The sequence below is a fragment of the Mus caroli genome, unplaced genomic scaffold (assembly GCF_978045245.1).
Source record: "Mus caroli unplaced genomic scaffold, Mus_caroli_1 scaffold_18, whole genome shotgun sequence".
NCBI lineage: Eukaryota > Metazoa > Chordata > Mammalia > Rodentia > Muridae > Mus > Mus caroli.
The window spans coordinates 54,164,739-54,171,434 of record NW_028227273.1 but is presented as its reverse complement, the minus strand read 5'-3'; the positions used below and the strand labels follow the sequence as shown (position 1 = coordinate 54,171,434).

Here is a 6,696-nt window from a genome sequence, read left to right as displayed (position 1 = left end):
TGTCTGTTTTTTGTTTTGTTTTTCTGTATGAAGTAGAGTATTGTTTTTGTTTTGTTTTGTTTGTTTGTTTGTTTGTTTTTTTGAGTGCTCTAAAAATTGTGCTTTAAATTACAAGGAGATTGTGTTGAATCTATACATTGCTTTTGGTAAGATGGCCATTTTTACTATGTTAATTCTACTGATCCATGAGCATGGGAGATCTTTCTATATTCTAATATCTTCTTCAGTCCCTTCTTAAAAGACTTAAACTTTTAGCATAAAAGTCTTTGACTTCCTTGGTTAGAGTTATGAAAATATTTTATAATTATATATAATTGTAATTGTAATACACACACACACACATATATGAGTTCTTTAGAGTCACAGAACTTATAGGATGTCTGCAAATATTAAAGGCATTTATTGTAATGACTTACAGCCTGCAGTCCAAATAACTCAGCAATGGGCAGTTGAGAATGGGAAATTCAAGAATATAGTAGTTGTTCAGCAACACGAGGCTAGTTGTCTCAGCTGGTCTTTTGTATAAACTGTAATACTGAAGAAGTAGGTTCCAGCAGATGTGCTGGCAAGTAAGTATTAGCAGGAGAAGAAGAGGGAACCTTTCTGTCTTCCATTATCCTTATGAAGACCTCCAGCAGAAGGTATTCCGCATGTTGAAGATGTTTACTACCATGCCTGGATTTGGAACTACTCAGTTCTTCTAGCTCTAGCTCTAGCTAATCCATAGCTATGGATCTCTCCATCTGCTCCCATCAGTTCCTGGATGTAGCATCTGTAATGATGAGTACATGAGTAGATGCCAAGTACCATCCTCAGCTTGGAAAACATTTCTGAAAAGGGGGTATATGGGAGTTGTAAAATAATGACTCAAGGCTATTCTTGTGCCTCCACTCCTTCCCCCATGGGCTCCTCTATGTGCCATGAACGGCATTGTCCCAGACATAGCAGTCGATACAAAATGAGGATCCAATGAGCTCTTCTCCACTTGTGTCAGCAATGGCCCCTTCATCATGAGCAGCTCAGCCTCAGCAGCCAATAGAAACAATAGCAAGAAGTTCAAAGGTGACAACAGGAGCGCAGGAGCTCCTTCCAGAGTTATTCATCACAGTGATGTCACTGAGAGCTAGGTCACCTCCCTAGGGCTGCCCTTTGGGAAGTTTGCCAACCTCCTTACGATGAAGGGGAACAACCAGACCTTCATTGAAATGTATACAAGGAGGCTGCCAATACTATGGCTAACTAATACATGTTGTTAGTGCCAATGCTTCATGGACAGCTCGACTATAATCCAGTTTTCCAACCACAAAGAACTGAAAACCCACCCAGGCATATTTATAGGCAGCCCTGCAGGCTGGGAACTTCATTCAGTCTGGAAACCTCGCCTTGGCAGCCTCCACTGCTGCTGTGGATGGAGGAATGGCAATGGCAGGCCAGAGCCCAGGGCTCAGGATCATTGTGGAAACCTTTTCTACCCGGTGACCCTGGCCAAGCTGCAACAGATCTTCTCTAAGTTCAGCACAGTCCTGAATATCATCACGTTTACCAAGAACAAACCAGTTCCAGACACTGCTGCAGTATGATGACCCTGTGACCACCCTAGCTGTCCGTGGATGGCCAAAACATCTACAATGCCCGCTGCATGCTGCACATCCACTTCTCCAAGCTCACCAGTCTCAAAGTCAAATACAACAATAACAACAACAGAGACTATACTCCACCTGCCCTGCCCTCTGGAGACAACCGACTTCACTGGACCAGACCATGGCAGCAGCCCTGCATAATGTCAGCCTCTCATGTAGAAGTCAGGTTCCCTCCCACCTTTACCAGCACTCAGGCCACAGGCCTCTCTGTCCCTGTTTCTTTTCTGCCTGCCTCTGACTATGTCCAGTTGAGGGGCTGATCTCTAGGCCTTAATATTTGTCATGGACACCAATCACCATCCTAGCTTGTTTCTATGGGAGGGGTTAACTGCACCATGGTTCAGTGAAAGGAGTGGAAGTGTGTAAATATTTATGATTTTATACCTGTGGGGCTAAGGCAGTGCAGCAGGTTTTTTGTTCCCCCTTCTAAGAAGAAACGAAGTATCCACACTTTGGTCTTCCTTCTTCTTGAGCTTCATTTGGTCTGTGAATTGTATCTTGGGTATTCTGAGCTTCTGGGCTAATATCCACATATCAGTGAGTATACAACATGTGTGTTCTTTTGTGATTGAGTCACCTCACTCAGGGTGATATTTTCTAGTTCCATTCATTTGCCTAAGAATTTCATAAATTCATTGTTTTTAATAACTGAGTAGTACTATTTTCTGTATCTGTTCCTCTGTTGAGGAACATCTGCATTCTTTCCAGCTTCTTGCTATTATAAATAAAACTTCTATGGACATAGTGGAGCATGGATCCTTATTACATGTAGGAACATTTTCTGGGTATATGCCCAGGAATGTATAGCTGGGTCCTCAGGTAGTACTAAGTCCAATTTTCTGAGGAACTGCCAAACTGATTTCCAGAGTGGTTGTACCAACTTGCAATCCTACCAGCAATGGAGGAGTGTTCTGCTTTCTCCACATCCTTGCCAGCATGTGCTGTGAACTGAGTTTTTGATCCTAGCCTTTCTGATTGGTGTAAGGCATAATGGAATCTTGATTAGAAAAAGATCTTTACCAATCCTACTTCTGATCGAAGGCTAATATCCAATATATATACAAAGAACTCAAGAAGTTATACTCTAGAGAACCAAATAAACCTATTTAAAAATGGGGTACAAACTAAGCAAATAATTCTCAACTGAGAAATACTGAATGACTGAGAGGAACCTAAAGAAATGTTTAACATTTTTAAAAAAATTTTATTATTATTTATTACGTATTTTCCTCAATTACATTTCCAATGCTATCCCAAAAGTCCCCCATACCTCCCCCCACTTCCCTACCCACACATTCCCATTCTTTTGGCCCTGGCATTCCCCTGTATTGAGGCATATAAAGTTTGCAAGTCCAATGGGCCTCTCTTTCCAGTGATGACCGACTAGGCCATATTTCGATACAGATGCAGCTAGAGACAAGAGCTCCGGTGTACCGGTTAGTTCATCAAGTTGTTCCCCCTATAGGGTTGCAGAACCCTTTAACTCCTTGGGTACTTTCTCTAGCTTCTCCATTGGGAGCCATGTGATCCATCCAATAACTGAGTGTGAGCATCCACTTCTGTGTTTGCTAGGCCCCGGCATAGTCTCACAAGAAACAGCTACATCTGGGTCTTTTCAGCAAAATCTTGCTAGTGTATGCAATGGTGTCAGCATTTGGAAGCTGATTATGGGATGGATCCAGGGATATGGCAGTCTCTAGATGGTCCATCCTTTCATCACAGCTACGAACTTTGTCTCTGTAACTCCTTCCCTGGGTGTTTTTTTTCCCAATTCTAAGAAGGGGCACAGTGTCCACACTTTGGTCTTCATTCTTCTTGAGTTTCAAGTGTTTAGCAAATTGTATCTTATATCTTGGGTATCCTAAGTTTTGGGCTAATATCCACTTATCAGTGAATACATATTGTGTGAGTTCCTTTGTGATTGTGTTACCTCACTCAAGATGATGCCCTCCAGGTCCATCCATTTGGCTAGGAATTTCATAAATTCATTCTTTTTAATAGCTGAGTAGTACTCCATTGTGTAAATGTACCATTATTTCTGTATCAATTCCTCTGTTGAGGGGCATCTGGGTTCTTTCCAGCTTCTGGCTATTATAAATAAGGCTGCTATGAACATAGTGGAGCATGTGTCCCTCTTACCGGTTGGGACATCTTCTGGATATATGCCCAGGAGTGGTATTACTGGATCCTCCGATAGTACTATGTCCAATTTTCTGAGGAACCGCCAGACTGATTTCCAGAGTGGTTGTACAAGCTTGCAATCCCACCCACCAACAATGGAGGAGTGTTCCTCTTTCTCCACATCCTCGCCAACATCTGCTGTCACCTGAATTTTTGATCTTAGCCATTCTGACTGGTGTGAGATGGAATCTCAGGGTTGTTTTGAGTTGCATTTCCCTGATGATTAAGGATGTTGAACATTTTTTCAGGTGCTTCTCTGCCATTCGGTATTCCTCAGGTGAGAATTCTTTGTTCAGTTCTGAGCCCCATTTATAATGGGGTTATTTGATTTTCTGGAGTCCACCTTCTTGAGTTCTTTATATATATTGGATATTAGTCCCTTATCTGATTTAGGATAGGTAAAGATCCTTTCCCAATCTGTTGGTGGTTTTTTTTGTCTTATTGATGGTGTCTTTTGCCTTGCAGAAGCTTTGCAGTTTCATGAGGTCCCACTTGTCAATTCTCGATCTTACATCACAAGCCATTGCTGTTCTATTCAGGAATTTTTCCCCTGTGCCCATATCTTCAAGGCTTTTCCCCACTTTCTCCTCTATAAGTTTCCATGTCTCTGGTTTTATGTGAAGTTCCTTGATCCACTTAGACTTGACTTTAGTACAAGGACATAGGAATCGATCAATTCGCATTCTTCTACATGAAAACAACCAGTTGTGCCAGCACCATTTGTTGAAAATGCTGTCTTTCTTCCACTGGATGGTTTTAGCTCCCTTGTCAAAGATCAAGTGACCATAGGTGTGTGGGTTCATTACTGGGTCTTCAATTCTATTCCATTGATCTACTTGTCTCTCACTATACCAGTACCAAGCAGTTTTTATCACAATTGCTCTGTAGTAAAGCTTTAGGTCAGGCATGGTGATTCCACCAGAGGTTCTATTATCCTTGAGAAGAGATTTTGCTATCCTAGGTTTTTTGTTATTCCAGATGAATTTGCAGATTGCACTTTCTAATTCGTTGAAGAATTGAGTTGGAATTTTGATGGGGATTGCATTGAATCTGTAGATTGCTTTTGGCAAGATAGCCATTTTTACAATGTTGATCCTGCCAATCCATGAGCATGGGAGATCTTTCCATCTTCTGAGATCTTCTATAATTTCTTTCTTCAGAAACTTGAAGTTTTTATTATACAGATCTTTCACTTCCTTAATTAGAGTCACGCCAAGATATTTTATATTATTTGTGACTATTGAGAAGGGTGTTGTTTCCCTAATTTCTTTCTCAGCCTGTTTATTCTTTGTGTAGAGAAAGGCCATTGATTTGTTTGAGGTAATTTTATATCCAGCTACTTCACGGAAGCTGTTTATCAGGTTTAGGAGTTCTCTGGTGGAGTTTTTAGGGTCACTTATATATACTATCATATTATCTGCAAAGAGTGATACTTTGACTTCTACTTTTCCAATTTGTATCGCCTTGATCACCTTTTGTTGTCTAATTGCTCTGGCTAGGACTTCAAGTACAATGTTGAATAGGTATGGAGAGAGTGGACAGCCTTGTGTAGTCCCTGATTTTAGTGGGATTGCTTCAAGCTTCTCACCGTTTTCTTTGATGTTGGCTACTGGTTTGCTGTAGATTGCTTTTATCATGTTTAGGTATGGGCCTTGAATTCCTGATCTTTCCAAGACTTTTATCATGAATGGGTGTTGGATCTTGTCAAATGATTTTTCCGCATCTAACCAGATGATCATGTGGTTTTTGTTTGAGTTTGTTTATATACTGGATTACATTGATGGATTTCCGTATATTGAACCATCCCTGCATCCCTGGGATGAAACCTACTTTGTCAGGATGGATGATTGTTTGGATGTGATCTTGGATTCAGTTAGGGAGAATTTTATTGCATCAATATTCATAAGGGATATTAGTCTGAAATTTTCTATCTTTGTTGGGTCTTTTTGTGGTTTAGGTATCAGAGTAATTGTGGCTTCATAAAATGAGTTGGGTAGAATACCTTCTGTTTCTATTTTGTGGAATAGTTTGTGAAATACTGGGATTAGATCTTCTTTGAAGGTCTGATAGAACTCTGTACTAAACTCATCTGGTCCTGGGCTTTTTTTTGGTTGGGAAACTATTAATGACTGCTTCTATTTCTTTGGGGGATATAGGGCTGTTTAGATCATTAACCTGATCTTGATTTAACTTTGGTACCTGGTATTTGTCTAGAAACTTGTCCATTTCATCCAGGTTCTCCAGTTTTGTTGAGTATAGCCTTTTGTAGAAGGCTCTGATGGTGTTTTGGATGTCTTCAGGATTGTTGAGGGATTACCTTCTTCTTTTTTCTAGGGTGTGGTTCCCGTCCTTGTATTGGTGTTTTTCTGTTATTATCCTTTGAAGGGCTGGATTTGTGGAAAGATAATGTGGGAATTGTTATGTCTCCTTTTTCATTTCTGATTTTGTTAATTAGAATGCTTTCCCTGTGCCCTCTAGTGAGTCTGGCTAAGGCTTAATCTATCTTGTTGATTTTCTCAAGGAACCAGCTCCTTGATTGGTTGATTCTTTGAATAGTTCTTCTTGTTTCCACTTGGTTGATTTCCCCCCTGAGTTTGTTTATTTCCTGAGGTCTACTCCTCTTTTTGAATTTGCATCCTTTTGTTCTAGTGCTTTTAGGTGTGTTTTCAAGCTGCTAATGTGTGCTCTCTCTAGTTTCTTTTTTGGAGGCACTCAGAGCTATGAGTTTTCCTCTTAGAAATGCTTTCATTGGGTCCCATAAGTTTGGGTATGTTGTGGCTTCATTTTAGTTGAACTCTAAAAAGTCCTTAATTTCTTTCTTTATTCCTTCCTTGACCAAGGTATCATTGAGAAGTGTGTTATTCAGTTTCCACGT

General features: G+C 40.5%; 1 pseudogene; it reads left to right on the top strand.

The window, feature by feature from the left end:
* The first annotated feature begins 920 nt into the window (after positions 1 to 920).
* LOC110288543 (polypyrimidine tract-binding protein 1 pseudogene) lies at positions 921 to 1,878 on the top strand (annotated as a pseudogene).
* Positions 1,879 to 6,696: the final 4,818 nt, after the last annotated feature.